At 44.9% G+C, this 18,681-nt stretch overlaps 1 protein-coding gene across 2 annotated transcripts in view; it reads left to right on the forward strand.

The window, feature by feature from the left end:
- The window catches only part of KAT6B (lysine acetyltransferase 6B), a 517,655-nt gene that overhangs the window by 173,522 nt on the left and 325,452 nt on the right, over positions 1-18,681 (forward strand). The gene's annotated exons all lie outside the window — the stretch shown is intronic.

Raw genomic sequence — 18,681 nt, forward strand, 5'->3', positions numbered from 1 at the left:
ACACGATTCTGGGCTGACGTCCTGCCCAAACAAGGGAGATGATGAGGGAACAGAGAGTGCGGAAGAAGTGAGCTGTGAGGGGAACAGGCACATTCAGGAATAAATATAAAAATGTCGGGAGCACTACCATCTTAGTGATGGCGATACGCCCCTCCAAGGATAGAGGTAAGCGCCGCCATAGGGTTATCTTGGTCTCCAGCAAGACAACCGCCCGCCCAAAAATGGCTTTCCAAAGTTCATCCACATCCCTACTGAGCCAGACGCCCAGATACCTGGTGGGCTCTGATGCCCACACAAAAGGGTAGTCTGGGGTGAAGGGGATATTGGCATCTATCAAAGGAAAAAGAATAGACTTACTCCAATTAACCTGGATGCCGGATAGACCCCCGAATCGCACAATCTCAAGGACCATGGGGCCGAGGTTCTCCTGAGGATGACGGACATAGAGCGTGACATCGTCTGCATACATGGAGACAACCAAGGCACGGGCTGCAAAGCCCATGCCCCTCTGAGTGTGATGCTGCCTCATTCACAGCAAACATGATCTATTATGCTTACATACATATCAATTAAGTACACCAAAACTAGATCACCACAGCACTAGGTGTAACCAACAAATTGCGGCAATACGCCGCTCCACGTTATAAGAACCCCTTGAATTTTGAATGGTGCCAATTAATTTTACTATGCTGTATGATATAAAACGGAGAATAAAATCCTTTTTCAACATTTCATATCTTATGTATCTTAAGTAGAATTGCATCATGTATCTATGTATTCAATTGATGGTGTTCAATAAAAAAAGTAAAGGTGAATAAAAATTAGTGAATTGAGACTTAAATGCATGCTCCCAAGGACCTCACTACTCTGCAATAATATTGAGTGATTCTAATCATCTGGTTACTTGTGTACAAAAAAGTAACACGTACAGTATAAGAATCAAATCTACAACAAGAACTCTGTTCCTTGTTCATCAGAAACCATCAGCGATTTTTCCTGCCTGAATGACCTGCTGAAGGAAATTAAAATACAGCTTCACAGTTTGCCTGTGTTTGAATGTGCATAGTCTGTAAACCACTCTTATACGTAACATACCTCTTGCAATAAACCGAAGTGGTTAGACAGAACCGTTCAATGGATTTTCGAAGACTACTAAACTTTATCCAAGCAACTGTTGTTAATCCTAACAACTGCGATCTGTCAAGGAATATGATGCATTACATAATTAACAAGTCTATGGCTACATTTAGTAAGTTGCTGATACACCGAGCCGGAGACCTGCGTAGTGCTTACCTGCTGCCTGTAATCACCAATCCTTTCACCCTCCTCATTGAACACACACTGTACGGTGTGCTCTTCGTTTTGAGGCATCCACACGTTGATATTGGTCTCATCAGTGTAAGTCATTGAAATGGGACTGAACTGTAACAGTGTGGGCACCATCTTAATGTGTAGCGATACTAAGCTCTCTAAAAACATGCTCTTTATGAAATAAATGTATCAAGGAAGAATCGCGTATCTTGGCAATGGAATAGTACATTGCTTGTCATTAGTGATCTGAATGCCAAGAATATAACCGTGCGACTCCAACTGCAATATAATTCCAATTGTAGAGTACCAAATAAAATGATGACATCGAACCAAACGAAAAAAATAGAAACCCAAAACCAATCAGTCACGACCAATTAGACTAAATAAAAATACACCACCACGGTACACTGATCGAGCTACTTCAATAAATTTGCTTGAGGTATGTGCATATTTCAATCTTAAATAAACCTGAAGTCAAAACATTGAGGATAGCGTGCTTAGGTGATGTTGCCTTGGTGCCACAACTTCAAAAAACAAAGCTGTTACAATAATTTGGGTTAATGATGAATTGCCTAAAACAAAGCCAATGTTGTTCAGAATGATATCTCTGGTGAAAATTAAATATCCTAATGTTGTAGGATTTGCAAAGAGTACAACCTTATTTCATAGACCAGAGATGACGGTGACTTACTAAATATATTACTGATGGTATTCAAGATTATGGCTCGAATACAAGTTAATAAACAAGTCAGTGTCTCATCAAATGTGTTTTATAAATTGTTAATATTATCCTGAAAGAGCACTCCTAAGGAAAAAAAAAAGGCAATTCCTAATTGTAGCACGAAGTGTGTACGTTTTCAATAGACTGTTTCCAGCAAGCAAAAAATGTATACACAATAACTGTGTACTAGTGGAAGTCTGTTATATTGCTTCTAAAGAGAAGACATTGGTAGCTCATTGAATTGCTGCACATAAAATGTATGTGTGGAATGACAATGTGCAGGAAACAACTTGTATCTAATTTATCATTCAGCCCTTTAAGGGACAGAGTATCAAATCGTTTGATCCAGAATATCTCTGTAGGAGTATTTTGTAATTATTACGTCCTGCAAGTGTGATTAATGATTCTATTATCTGTAAACCTAACTGAGCTATGGTGTGCCTCTGTTCTAACCAATGTAAAACCATATTCAAATTTGTATTCCTGTTTTGAGTCATGCTTTTGTGTTCTGTTTTTGAAATTTTTATCTTCCTTTCCCCCAAAATATACACAAGTCCACACTGTCATTTGATGTAGCATATGAGGTTGTTAGTGTTCTAATCAGCTGAATGCTTTTCGCTATGGGCTGCAGGTCAAATATTGTGTTATTGACACTGCAAGTATTTGTTGTGCACGCTTAAACACTGTGGAAGCTTATTATTTGAGATTTGCTTAGAATTTTTTTTTACGGCATGCGATTTCCACCTTTTTCACCAGCCTGCATCCACCCTCTGAAAGACAGCCATTCAGCCGGCAAGAATAATCGGCTGTTTTCTGTAAAGTGCGCTTGAGAATTGGTGTCATCTTGACCTTGTTTCTTGCTCCCCCTTAATTGGTGATGAGTCCCCGCTGATAGTTCTTGTAGTAGATATGTTGAGTACAGGTTTTACAGATGGCTGGCTGGCAGAGAAAGCTGGACGTGGCGCACTACAACTGAAACCTGAGAACACATTCAGCCAGTGAATTCCTAATCACCACTCTAGATAAAACGGCAGTGCAGGGCAGTGTGTGCTCCTACAGAACTAACCCAGGCTACTTGCTAGTTTCCATTTGCAGGCCTCCTGCAGACATTTGTTCTGCCCAAGATAATCCTTTAATAGTATTCCTGCAAAACCAGCGCTTCCATAGCAGGGGCGCTGCCTGGCAACATCTCAGTGTCTCTTGTGTCCTGTATAGTTCAGATACCGTCCTCTCCCTAAGGCTCCATTGACAAATGGCAGAAAAGTTACAAAAGTAATTAAATATGCGATTAAAAACCCAGAATTTGACTTGTGGCCATAATCCGGCCTGTGACCGCATCCTAGAGTCCAGAGCGTTAAGGTACCCGAACAGTGTTGCAACATCATTCTAATGGCAATACAGCGATACTCAAATCTCTGCCATTAAACATAATATAGTGACAGTTTATGTGCATGCTGGAAACTATTTGGTGACGAAGTAGCTTATAACGGTTATGCTTCACAGCTACACAATTTTCCTTTATCCCACAAAAGTCTGTATATGTGAAGTATAATTAGGCTTTCCTGTTTTCAGTTTCTATTTTTGGTAAATTCTGGTGGGGTTTTTTCAGTGTTTTCAAGTGATTTCAATACCTTAAAAAAAACAGTTGTTACACATTTTCGCGCCATCAAACTACAGAAACAGTGTGTTCGAGGCATATGAGCTGCAGATTATAAACTTTTGCATAGATCGCCATCTGGTGTTGGGCCCGGATGTTTGCAGTTTGTTTTTCTTCTTGGACAGTCTTTGGAAGTCACGAGTTCGGTGACTCCTCCTTCGGTCCGTACTGCGCATGGGCTTCGGCTCCATCCTCAGATTGTTTTTTTCCGCCATCGGGCTCGGATGTAATACTTCGTGCTCCGGCTTCGAACCTCCCCAGTTCGACCTTCGACGAAAAATCCTCGTCCATCGAGATTCTTTAGACGGAATCGACTTCTTCATCTCTCTCTTCGGTACTTCTTCGATTCCAGACATCGGCGGCGGCGTTCGGGCCTATCTCGACTCCGGTCTCGGCCGATGGAAAGGACTCCTTTCAAGAAGTGCCCGAAATGTGGGTCTAAATTTCCCCACACCGACCTCCATCAGGTGTGCAACCTCTGCCTCTCTCCCGAACACGAGGCCCGAGACTGCCCCGCCTGCAAGTCTTTTCGATCGAAAAAGACTATTCGGGATCGACTAGCTCGACGCACCATGGCGCACTCATCGACCTCGGCTCCACCTGACCTCTTCGGAGAAGACACCGGAGCTTCGGGGCAGCAGCACACCGAACAGGAGGAAGATATCATCAGCGCTTCCGAGGCCGACGACTCCGACGTGGAGGAGATCACACCGGCGCAGAGGGTCGTGAGTACTCTACCCCCTCCCGCGCCCATACCGAAAGAGACTCCGGTTACCCCTTCGCCTCCGGGCCTAGGGAAAGCCAAGCATACTGCTTCCATCACCCCACCTTCGGGCCCGGTGAAAAAGCATCACAAGTCTCCTGGCGGCTCGGGCTCGAGCCAGCCTCCTAGCAGCGCCGACAAACATTCTTCGGCGCCGAAGAAAACAAGTTCCGTTCCGAAGCCATTGGTGTCGAAACCTGGCCTCTCGGTGCCGACCAAACACAAATCCCTCGGCACCGACGCTTCCGTGCCGAAGCATGCCTCGGCGCCGACCAAAAAATCGGACATCCAGAGAAAGCATGGTGCGGATAAACCGACGAAGCCTTCGGTTCCGAAAACATCGGTGCCGGAGGAGCTTTTCGCACCGGATCCTCTTTAAAAGACTTTATCAAAGGATCCAAGGACTGGACACTTAATTTTGTCTGTCAAGAAAAGACTTTTGGACAAACCAACTCCTCCGCCACCACCAAAACGGAAGGACTCTGCCACATCCCCGTTCAGAGTACCCTCCCCACCACCTCTACCTCCTCCACCTCCCCCATCCCCCCTCTTCTCCACCCTTGCCTCATCGGTCTCCAACCCCGTCTCCAGACCCTGATGACCACGGAGATCCATTCTATGATCCCACAGATGCCCCGCAGGACCCCACTCCTCCGGGAACACCTGACCCATGGGAGGATTATCACAATCCTGATGTCCCAGATGTGCCTCAGGATGATCTCTATCCATCCAGGCCGTCTCCACCAGAGGACTCCCTGGGGTTCCACCACCTCTTACAACGGGCGGCACATTACCATGGGGTAGAATTACACAGTGATCCAGTTGAGGAAGACTTCCTACTTGACACATTTGACATAGCAGATAAATCCACCGCTATATTACCCATGCTTAAAGGGGTGACCAAGCATGCCACAGAGGTTTTCAAAGACCCCGTTAGAGCTAGGGTCTTAAACCCCAGAATAGAAAAGAAGTACAAGGCAGCCCCCACGGATCCTGTCTATATTAAAGGACCCGCGCCGCTAGACTCACTAGTGGTCTCCACAGCTAGGAAGCGCTCCAACTCTCAGTCATCTGGTGAGGCTCCACCACCTGATAAGGAGTCCAAGCTTTTAGATGCGTCAGGCAAACGCACTGCCTCGCAAGCTGCCAATATGTGGCGCATCGCCAACACACAGGCGCTGCTGGCAAGGTACGATAGAGCGCACTATGATGAGCTGGAGGCTCTCATGCAGCATCTCCCGGACAAATATAAGAATAAGGCTCATGAGCTAATACAAGAGGGGAAGATTATTACTAACACCTCTATCAAATGTGCACTTGACTCAGCAGACACGGCGTCCAGGGCTATAAACACCAGTGTCCTGCTTCGCCGTCACGCCTGGCTCAGAATTTCAGGCTTTAAACCAGAGGTCCAAGCATCTATTTTAAACCACCCTTTTGACCAACAACACTTATTTGGCCCAAAAGTAGACGAAGCCCTGGAAAAAATGAAGGATACAGATACGGCGAAGTCTATGGGAGCCCTGCAATCACAAACCCCTAGACGCTCCTTTCGAGGCTCTGGCAGAGGTTACTCTTCCGATAACTCCTCCACTTCCTACAAGTCCCCTCCTCAAAATACCTTCTCAAAGGGATACCAAAGAGGTGGATATCGAGGAAACAATAATAAAGGCAGGGGCAAAACCAACACCGCCCGTTCTGCCACACCGCCCACACAATGACTTTCCCCCGCTCCCCCCAGACCATTCCACTCCGGTCGGGGGGAGACTACAGGACTTCCTTCACACCTGGGAAGCCACAACATCTGACAAATGGGTAACCCAAATTATTCGGTCAGGGTACTGTCTCGAACTAACTTCTACCCCCCCAAATATTCCACCCAGACACCGTGCGATGTCACAAGAACATACCACACTTCTGAAACAAGAGGTACTCTCCCTCCTGCAAAAACACGCGATAGAGCAGGTACCCGCCGATCAGCAAAATCTAGGGGTCTACTCTCTGTACTTTCTCATACCGAAGAAAGACGAGACCCTACGGCCCATTCTAGACCTCCGGCCTCTAAATGCATACATCCATTCAGACCATTTTCATATGGTAACTCTTCAGCAAGGTCTCCCACTCCTCCGTCAGGGCGACTTTCTCACTACACTGGATTTGAAAGACGCATACTTTCATATCCCAATACACCCGGCTCACAGAAAGTACCTCCGATTTGTGGTGGACAACCAACATTATCAGTTCAAGGTTCGGGGTCACAACCGCACCACGGGTGTTTACCAAATGCCTGGCAGTAGTGGCAGCACACCTCCGAAGACAAAACATTCACGTCTTCCCCTACCTGGACGACTGGCTCATAAAAGCCGCGTCCTACCACCAGTGTGTACAAAATACAAACACTACCATACAACTACTCCACCAGCTAGGCTTTACGGTGAATCACCAAAAGTCCCACTTGATACCCTCTCACACAAAGCAATACCTCGGTGCCACTATAGACACCTCAAAAGCTATAGCCTATCCCAACTCAGCCAGGATCGCAAGCATGCAAGCCTTGCGCCAAAAGTTCCTTCTTCAGCACTCTCTCCCAGCAAGAGTGTTCATGAAACTAATAGGGATGATGGCTTCTTGCATTTTCATAGTGCCTCATGCAAGACTTCACATGCGTCCACTCCAAGAGTGCCTAGCACGCCAGTGGAACCAGGCCCAGGGACAGCTGACGGATCTGGTGTTGGTGGACGGTCGCACCCATCGCTCTCTGCAGTGGTGGAACACCACAAACCTTTCCAAAGGGCGACCGTTCCTGGACCCGGTTCCTCAGGTGATTCTAACAATGGACGCATCGCTCTCCAGCTGGGGAGCGCACCTATTACACCTCACAGTGCAAGGTGTATGGACGCCACAACAGAGGTTACTCCACATCAATCATCTGGAGTTGTTGGCGATCTTTCTAGCCCTGAAATAGTTTCAGAAACAAATTTCAGCCAAGGCAGTCCTAATTCGCACAGACAATATGACTGCAATGTATTATATTCAAAAACAGGGGGGGACACACTCTCCCCAGCTCTCCCGCTTAGCACAGAGCATATGGAGATGGGCGATTCCACAAAAAATCTTTCTCCTGGCACAACACATCCCAGGTATACAAAACTCCATGGCAGATCTGCTCAGCAGACAAACGCAGCAAATGCACGAATGGGAACTGCATCCACAAGTTCTTCACCCATTCTTCCACAAGTGGGGGCATCCTCAGATAGACCTTTTCGCCACCCACGAAAACAAAAAATGCCCAAGCTTTGCTGCCAGATATCCACACCCATTGTCCAAAGGCAATGCGATATGGATGAACTGGTCAGGCAAATTTGCATACGCCTTTCCATCTCTCCCACTCATTCCATTAGTGGTAAGGAAGCTACAACAGCACTCCCTCAGACTCATTCTGGTAGCTCCAACATGGGCCAGGCAGCCGTGGTACACCACACTACTACAGCTCTCAGTGGTACCACACCAAAAGCTGCACCTGTCCCCATGCCTCCTAACCCAGAACCATGGAGAAATCAGGCACCCGGACCCAGCTCAGCTCAACCTTGCGATCTGGCTCCTGAAATCTTAGAATTTGGATACCTTAACCTTCCCCCTGATTGCATAAACATTATCAGGGAAGCCAGACGTCCTACCACACGAGCATGCTATGCCGCAAAGTGGAAGAGATTTGTTGTTTACTGCCGTAACAATACAATCGACCCCTTAGATGCATCCATACAGCACATCATATGCTATCTGCTCCATCTTCACAGGTGTAACCTGGCATATTCATCCATACGTCTACACCTAGCAGCAATTGCTGCTTAACTGCAAAACAGACAGCATTTATCACTTTTTAGAGTGCCTGCTATTAAAGCCTTTATGGAAGGCCTTAAAAGAGTAATTCCACCCAGGGCACCACCTTCCCCTGTATGGAATCTAAACGTAGTTCTTACAAGGCTAATGGGCCCGCCTTTCGAACTAATGCATAAATGTGAGCTACAGTTCCTCACTTGGAAAACAGCCTTCCTCGTAGCTATCACTTCCCTTAGAAGGGTTAGTGAGATACAAGGGTTCACTATACAAGAACCCTTTTTACAGATACATCACAGCAAGGTGATACTTCGCACAAATCCCAAATTTTTGCCCAAGGTCATTTCCCCCTTCCATCTTAATCAATCGGTGGAATTACCGTTTTTTTTCTCGGAACCTCAATCTGTTGCGGAAAGGGCTCTACATACACTTGATGTTAAAAGGGCTTTACTGTACTACATACAAAGAACGCAACCTTTCAAAAAAACTAAACAGTTTGTCTCCTTCTCTCCACCGCATAAGGGCAACCCCATCTCTAAATCAGGGATAGCTAGGTGGATTGTAAAGTGCATACAAATTTGCTATCAAAAAGAACATTATCTGTTCCACCTAAAGCCCACTCTACAAGAAAGATAGGGGCTTCTATGGCGTTTCTAGGGAACATACCCTTAGATGACCTCTGCAAAGCAGCCACATGGTCAACACCGCACACCTTCACAAAACATTACTGTGTAGACGTGCACTCTAAACAACAAGCTAGTGTGGGCCAGGCTGTACTAAAGACACTTTTTCAAACCACTGCAACGGATACCGGTGGTCGCCGCTAAGGTTGGGTACTGCTATATAATCTATGCAAAAGTGTATAATCTGCAGCTCATATGCCTCGAACGGAATATGCTACTTACCAGTATGCATCTGTTCTTAGCATGTAGAGCTGCAGATCTATACACGCCCACCCGCCTCCCCGGCTACCTGTATCCGTTCCAGTTTATCTTTAGATACAACACACATGGGTTTCTTACTATTATCACTACGCTCCATCTTTTCCCTGCTGGCGAAAAACAATCTGAGGATGGGGCCGAAGCCCATGCGCAGTACGGACCGAAGGAGGAGTCACCGAACTCGTGACTTCCAAAGACTGTCCAAGAAGAAAAACAAACTGCAAACATCCGGGCCCAACACCAGATGGCGATCTATGCAAAAGTGTATAGATCTGCAGCTCTACATGCCAAGAACAGATGCCTACTGGTAAGTAGCATATTCCTTTTCCGGTGTTAATGGAAAGTTTTGCTTTTATTATTGCTTGCTTTCAGCACTTATAGTGCATGGTATATAGACAGTGTACGTACAGTGTATATGAGGTCCAAATAAATGTTTGCAAATCAAACTTATTGCAGTACACTATACAATACTTCTTCAGTGAGTCTTTGGTCATGTGAGCTCGCCATTTCCTTTCCATGTAAACTTTTTTCTGTGATGAGGCCCTCTCAACATTGGCACTTGAGACGGGCAATGCCAAAACAGCCATACAGAATTTGCTAACTCTGGCCACTGACATAGCTTTTCATGCCAATACTGGTGCACTTGATTGCGATTCTCTGGGCAGGTTCAGCAACATTTGCTGTGAACTGGGCGCTTATACCCTCAGTTATTGAAGCGGTCAAAAATGAAGCAGCACATTTGAAACTACGTAGAAAATTCCCCTTTATGGAACGGATCTAGAACTTATAGAGTATCACAGTGAGGTTTCATTGACTTCAAATGCCATGGTTGGCGAAGGGACATTTCTATGCATCATTGCAAGCCATTTCTCATACATTGTAAAATAAAAGTTCATGGATTGCTCTTCAACATTGCTTTTCTTACCAAGTGGCAAGCATTCGAACATGGAACATGTTGCAGTTCCAAAGTCACTAAAGGTGTCGCCTATCCTTCTCTCAAGGAGATGTTTCACATACACACCAATTATGCTGAACATTTGGCAGACTCTAGTTTTTTTTATGTCCATTACAGCAGTTATGTTTTCCTGTAACAATCTAAGAATGCAGTACAATGTGCCTTTTTTCACATCACTATAAATATGAGACCAAAGATCCTCTCATTTCTTGCCTTTGCCATCACCACTCAGCAAAAATTCTGTAAAGGGTTGGCACATGGATAATATAGCATTCACAGCCCCTTGGACTGAGAACCATCAGCTAAGTAACCAAGTTGGGATGACTCTTTCTTTGATGCCACACAAAGCACAAAATGAGAAATATTTGAGTTTAAATCCCTGCGCATAACAAAACAGTGCACCAGAATGGACTAAAAAGTCAATAGCATTCTTCATTAACTCTGAAGATTGTAAAGATGCTTTCAGCATACCATCCAACAAGTTGCAAGGATCTCTTACAGGGATGCACTTCAGTTCAGGTATCAAATCAAATCAAAGATTTCTTTATTCGACCTTCCGAAGACAGGTCATAAAAGATGCAGAAGCAAATACAATGTTAAAAACATCTCATAAAAAATATGCCAACAATATAAAATTCATTAGCTCTTGTCATCGGAATTTAATCACGGCTAATGTGACAGTGCGTATATAATAACTGAATAAATAGCATTGAAATTATTTTAACAACCAATGAATAGTAATAAAATCGATCATAAAAATAAGTGTAGATTAAAACACTCAGATCCCATCGTCAACCCATACTTGTCATCTGGGGCGTATCAAAATCATCCTAAATTCGTTCTGTGGCGCATGATGTACTGCAGCAGATTAGAGACAGTATAAACCAGCCCCGCCCCATCCAGTAGCTGTAAAGAGAGGAAAGCTGGACGACATGTTCGAAAGCCCAGTCGTTTTAATAATTGGATAAGTAGTTTTTTCCGATGTTCCGTATAATATTTGCAAAAAAGAATGGTATGCATTGTAGATTGGGTAGAAGTCCCATCACAGGGACAAGGGGGTAATGTTTTCGCCCAATTATTTCTCAATGGAAATGCAACTAGATGGTGGAAAAAATTCAGCCTAAACCTAACCAAAAGAAACAGTTCATAAGCAGTGATATTGTAGGTTAGGTAGGGCTGCATCCCAAATACCGTCTGGACAGTCAAGCTGTGTCTAACAGATTGTTTCGTAACTTCGGAGGTAAGTCGTAATTCTTCGAGGTGGTTTAAACAGAGTTTCTGAAAAACCTTCCTCTGTACCTCCCGAATTAAAAGGGGATCATGGTAATATTTTACTAACCCGAAGTCATTTAAAAATCTTTTAACATAGGATAACCACCTAGATTTGAGTGCGTTTTCCAGGGCTTTACAGTCTTGAATGATTGTGAAAAGACTGTTTTGTCCGATGACCAAATTCGATGCCACAATAGAAGTGGCTGTATTCTCGCAAGGTCTGCCACATAGGGAAGACCCAATTCCAAGTGGCATGAAAAGTTTGCGGAGCTCCTTGGTAGTGCAAGAAGATACCTCAAAAAGGTGTTTTCGATCCCCTGAATAAAATCCAAAGCTGCGTGGCCCCACACACCCGCTCCACACAAAGCCACTGTAATACATTTAGCTTTGTAGATTTTAACCATTTCCATGGGTGCTTTTTTACCTAGTTTCCTAGAAAAATTTACAAGGGCTGTGGTGGTTCTCGTAAATTGGAGTTTCCTCACATCGACTGCCGCTTTCCAGTTTAGTTTGTGGTCAATCATCACGCCTAAGTAAGGATATTTATCAGCGGTTGCCAGTTTTTCATTGTTCATGTAAATATCCCTGGTTTTATTTTTTTTACCAACCCCGGCCTTCATAACAAAGGTTTTACCAATGTTGACCTTGAGATCCAAATTGGCCATAAAGGATGAATACCTATTTAAGCCCTTTGTAGTTCATTTGGGGTGCGGGCCAGTATCACTGCGTCGTCCGTGTAGAGAAGAGCCGGTATTAGACGATTGCCTACCATAGGGAGGTCCTGGGCCCCCCTCAACATGTCCCTCTCCAATCCGTTGGTGTAAAGGGTAAAGAGAAAGGGAGCCAGGACACATCCTTGCCTAACGCCCCTCTCCACTTCGAACGACGCAGTGAGCTCTCCACTAGTCCCAAACCTGACCCTAGCGGACGCATTTGAGTAAAGTTCCCTCAAAAAGGTAACTACACTCTGCTCCACCCCCATCTCTAACAGAACAGACCAGAGTTTAGCGTGACTGACACAATCGAATGCGGCAGATAGGTCCACGTAGACCATGTAGAGAACTCCGGCCTTGACATTTACATATTTATCCATCAAAAGTGATAGATTTAAGGGTTGGTTGATGGTCCCGAGACCCTCACGGAACCCATATTCTAAGTCGGATAGGATGCTACTATCCTCCGCCCACTCCTGCAAACGGCCGAGAATTATCCGACCCATCATTTTCCCCAAGGAATCCAAAAGGGAGATGGGGCGATAGCAGGATACTAAGCGTCGGTCCCCTTTCTTAAAAATCGGGACAAGTATGGATTTTTTCCGGGAGTCCCACAGTGCACAGTGCATTAAAAACCCTAGTCAAAAAAGGGATCCAAAGATCAGTGTGAATTTTTAAAAAAGTCTATTGGGACCCCGTCGGGGCCCGGGGCCTTCCCTTTTTTACTTGCACTTAAAGCCCGAGTGACCTGGTCTAAAGAAATGTCCAGGTCAATGGGAAACGGGGAAGACCGTTGATGGCAGGAATCGCTAATGATTTTATTAGTAGATGCTAATATCGACTTGGACAGGTCATCACACAACGTTTTCATATACGTAGCTGAATCTCTGCAAATACAAACAATATCACTCCAATCTTTGTTGAACTTGGAAAGAACCTTTTTTTTTCAGCATTCCAAGTGACACTGTGTCCCATGTTTTCCAAAAGTCTGGTGTCATGTTTTCACTACTACACCCAGATGCTTGTTGATAGCACTCTTTTCACATATACTTGTCACTATACCTTGCATTGAATGTTTAAAGCCTGAGGTGTTGGCAATTCACCTATCAGTACTGACTCACTAGAAACTGGGGGCTGATGTATCAAGGGTTTTTATCCATTTTCTGTGGGTAAATGTGATGTCACATATTGGGAAAGAATCCTATGAAACCAGCCATTTTACGCTTCAGTGAAAGACCCAAACCCAAAATATCAAATATGATTTTGATATTTCCGGATTCTCTACAGTTCATAAAATAAACATGACCTAAACATGCTGGATCTTTAGACCACAGACCCCAAACCTGAAAAAAGCAAAAGGAAGAACAAACAATATTTTAGTGACATCACTAAACAACAAAACTCAAGCAGAATGTTAGTCCAGTCTTTCTTGCTGCTAGCTTGTATAACAAAGTTATATTGTATTGGCCCCTTCAGGAAGAAAAAAATGACTCTCACTCTCCTTTTCCTTTCCTTGAATGGCATTTAGTTCGTTTTTTCAGTGTTTATCTGGTGAGGGCTATTTCCATTTTGGTGGGGTTTTATCAGTTATTATAGGTTTAAACCTAAAACCAGACAGCCTAAGTATAATGTGCCGCCACCAAAAATGCAGAATCTGGCACTATAATCTTCAAACATGTCATTGTCAAATGCAAAACATGCACGTCACTGCAAACATTTACTGTTTGCTTAACATAAAGGTATTCCTTTCAGCAGTAATTAAGTTGCAGAATGAAGAATATTACTTTTAACAGTATGACTACCCTAATTGTCACAGGTTTGGGGGTAGAAGTCCATTGTTATCCTTTTCACCCATTTTCTTGCTTTGAGGAGTCTCTAGTTTAAAACTATACATGGCGTTGACACCCTCTTTTATAAATCTACCAGACGACCACACACCAGAAGGAACTCCTCGACCCAGTTCTAGTTTTACAGCTTACATAACTTGTAATCTTGCACTTGTAGTTTATTGTTCCTCTCTTCAAGAACATGCCTTTAAGTCCCAGCATTAAAGGTGCTTTAAGCTAAGAAGCCAGGACTGCTGAGTGTTGCCATGGTTTGAGGCCACTTAGCTTCTGTTGATGTTTTTTCTGATTCCTATTTTTGAGACTCTTGTGTTCAATAATAGGCTTGAAACCCGCCCATAGAATATCATTTGTTGGCATAATTGTCGCTCTTCTGTGCTGTCCTCATTAGGCAGCACTTGCCAACCATCACTTCCTTTTCCCTCCGTGGAGCACAAACCGCGTACTGATTAATTAACTTTGATTAGTTCCCCTCAACTGGCCATCTGGGTTTGTGCTAGGATTCGGGGACAATTGTTGTGCTATGATGCAGTCAAAGTTGGCACCATCACAGTAGTTTTTTGTTATAACTTATTTTGGCCTTTCCCTGTTTCTTCCCCCCGCTCCCTCTCTGTACCTTCTCAAGCCTGTCCCTATTTCTTCACTCCCCTCCATCAAACCGCATTGTCGGTTTCTTAATCCCCACTCGCAACCCCCACCTGATGGCCTATAGCTCAGCCATGCTTGTTTATGGCAGCAGAAGAGAATCCTGTAATGCTTGTTGATAGCATATGACCAACTCTAGTTGATCCTGGCAGAAGAGGGTAGGTCGACTGGCCTTTTGCGGACTTTGCAAAACCACACAAGGAAATTCCTTGTGAGATACCTGCCGAGTATCGATGAATTAGATAGCATATGACCAACCCTAGTTGGGTTTCTCTATCAGGTACTACACATAGCATGTGTTAGGTTGGTTTAAAAGGGTATATCACACCATACAACCACCCACGTGTAGATAGATTTGATTTTATTCAGTTCTGACAAATCGCCACCAGATTGTTAAACTACCAGGCGAGAAACATGTTGACCGCACAATAGAGCGCCCTACCTGAGATATAATCTCAGACATGCGTCTTTGGTTTTTTAATCAGTGTGGGAGACTCGTTGATTAAAATAGTCTTTGCTGGTACTACCTTACCTGTTTTCAAATTTCTTTCAGGTTATACACCTCCACACTTTTATCTACAATAAATATGCTCCACACCCCCACGGCACCAAACGCCATTTAGAATAAAAGATCTCCGCCAAAGTGCCCCTCATAGGGAGCCCGTCTAGTATTGTAGCGCCGACCTGACGTGGACCAGCCCATTTGATGAAGCATGACACCTTGCCGGGTGTTTGAGGGCCCTATATTTCAAGAGGAGGAATCCTCAGCCTCCTACACTTCATGACCACATAAAACCAGTTTTCCCTTGTCTCAATATTAGGAACAGGATACCTTTTGTATCTTCGTTATTCACAGAATCTGACGCACTCACTCCTCAATGCAATCTTTCATACACCCACTCCATCTTCCACACTGCCATTCTCGAAACCATTGACACACCCATACCATTACTTGCATACCCACTCACTGATTCATAGGTCTACACACATCCACTCAGTCATCCATACAGCCACTCGTACACCAACTCACTCACTAATAAATCCACTGATATATCTACTCATACAGCCACACAGCCGCTCACACTGTCATCCATAGTGCTACTCACTTACCGATAGTCAATCACACAGCCACTTACTAACCCACAGTTATACACACACCAACTCACTCACTCACTCATTCATACAGATACTAACACATACTCACATATACAGTCACTGACACAAGCACACTCGCCCATACAGCCACTCTCACAATCACTCACACATACAGTTACTTATATACTCCAGCACTCACCTATACTGCCTTTCACATATGTAGTTACTCACCCATATACCAATGACACATCCATTCACTCACCAACACAGCCATATGCACACTCCGCCATATAGCCCCTCACAGGCGCCCTTGCATACCCATAGAGCCACTGATTCACCCACTCACTTATCCAGGCATAGTTCCACTCACCCCACTCACCCCACTCACCCCACTCACCCCACTCACCCCACTCACCCCACTCACCCCACTCACCCCACTCACCCCACTCACCCCACTCACCCCACTCACCCCACTCACCCCACTCACCCCACTCACCCCACTCACCCCACTCACCCCACTCACCCCACTCACCCCACTCACCCCACTCACCCCACTCACCCCACTCACCCCACTCACCCCACTCACCCCACTCACCCCACTCACCCCACTCACCCCACTCACCCCACTCACCCCACTCACCCCACTCACCCCACTCACCCCACTCACCCCACTCACCCCACTCACCCCACACACACACCCCACTCACCCCACACACACACCCCCCCACCCATACAGGTACTCAGGAAACCAATAAATAACCCATACAGCCACTCATGTACCTTCTCACCAACCCATACTGCCACTTGCACACCAACTGACAGATTGAGAGACATTCACACAAATTAGTCACTCACCCATACATTCAGAGACTCGTATGATCACTCACTTATACAATCAGTCACTCGCCCACTAAATCATCCATTCAGTCACTCTACACCCACTGATTCATCAATACACCTTGGTGTGTATATATATATTTAACACTCAAACATTTTAGAAACCGTCATGTCATCAGTGATGCCACTGACAAATGTCATGAGTGATGTAATATGTGAGGTCATAAATCGTGCATTGTGGGGGCGCAAGTTATAGTTGGCTCAGCTAACTTTTGAATATCTCTGGTTTTGTGCATGTGAAATATGAGTCCAACTATAACGTCCCTGTAATCTTTGTTTTTCAGTGAAATTCAAAGTTTTTTGTAAATACTAATTCCTAACTGAAACTTACCTGTAACCTTAGGTTTTTTTCCCAGTAAATTTCCATGTTTTTTTAAGTAGCCGTGGTGGTTGCAGAATGGTGTGGAAAGGGGATGGGGCCTCTGACCAGCTCTCCGAAATCCCGCTGTGTAGGACTTACAGGAAGTATCAGGAGGGCTTCTTGGTCCCCAAGGACCTTTAGCATCCAAGAGAACGTTATTCCCCAACCAGTAATGTGCCAGGAGACGCATTTGCAGAGTGGTGTAGAAAGGGGATTTGGCCTCCGAAGACCTCTTACCAAACTGACTGTGTGGGACTTGCTGGAGGTGACAGGAGGGATAGTTGTCCCCCAAATACCCTCAGTAGCCAAGAGAACTTCATCCCCCAACTAGCTCTGTCAGGAGGCGCGTTTGCAGAGTGGTGGAGAAAGGACATCCTTGATGATTTCACAGGTAGTGCCTGTGTGATTCTATGAGTGCCATTGCCAAGGACCCTCCGTGAATACCGGGTGTTTTTAACAAAGTGTAAAACACATATAGACATATTTTACACAAGGTTTCGGTGTAGCTATTTAGTAAGATGCTAATTTAACTTTCCCCTTTGTATTCATTTGTCGAAATAACTAAATCAAAAATGCTTTTTCCTTTTTCACAACACCAGAGGTCGCAATTAGGCCTGGGCAGCAAATTCCGCTCCGTTCGCGGAATTTGCGGAATTTGGGTAATTTCGCGTTCCGCGGAGAACGCGAAATTGCTCAAAAATCTGCGTTCCGCGACTTCGCAAAATTTTTTGCTTGTTCGCGTTCTCAATATGCGTGTTCGCGAGATATTTCACCCCGAGCATGCAAACAGCGATCGCGAACAGGAAAAAAGTATCGCGAACAAGCAATTCCGCGTGTTCGCGGAATTTCTGCGTGTTCGCGGAGATTTTTTACCGTTTCGCGGAGATCTGCGTAACGCGATTCCGCAAATTCCGCCCACCCCTAGTCGCAATGACATCAGTAGTCATGAATACAAATGGCAAAGGGTAAAAAGGATATATAGACATATTAACACCAAGTTTGAGTCTAGCTGTTAAGTTATTGTTATTGTTATTGTTATTTTAATTTTATACCGCGCCTAATCACCTGCAGGCCTCTAAGCGCCCGGAAAGATGGAATAGGACAATAACACAACAGGTCAGAACAAAAGATCGCATTGGATTAAGCCATGCTCAGGCTTCTCCTGAACAGTAGCGTTTTCAGGCTCTTTCGAAATTTTAAGAGGTTTCCTTCCTCACGTAGCCCTCCAGGCAAGTTGTTCCACAGCTGGGGAACCAATACCGAGAAGGCTCTGCCTCCCTTCGTCACTAGCCTGTACCGAGAGCAAGTCAGCAACTGCAGGTCCGAGGACCGAAGTGATCTCGTCGGGCAGTACAGTTGTAGGCGCTCCTTGATATAGGCCGGAGCCTTACCGTAGATGACCTTATGGGCTATACACAGACTCTTGAATTCCACTCTCTCTTTTATTGGAAGCCAATGTAGGTTTTGTAGTAGAGGAGTGGCTCTAGACCTCCTAGGGAGTCTAAAAATCAGTCGGGCAGCATCATTCATTAGAATCTGAAGCCTATTAGTAAGGGTTTTCGGTAGGCCAAGATAGAGGGCATTCCCATAGTCAATTCTGGAAATGATAGTGGCAGTTACTATTGAGCGCATCATGGGCTCTGAAAGGATAGGGGATAACTTCCGCAGT

This window comes from Triturus cristatus, chromosome 1_2 (assembly GCF_964204655.1).
Source record: "Triturus cristatus chromosome 1_2, aTriCri1.1, whole genome shotgun sequence".
Classification (NCBI taxonomy): domain Eukaryota; kingdom Metazoa; phylum Chordata; class Amphibia; order Caudata; family Salamandridae; genus Triturus; species Triturus cristatus.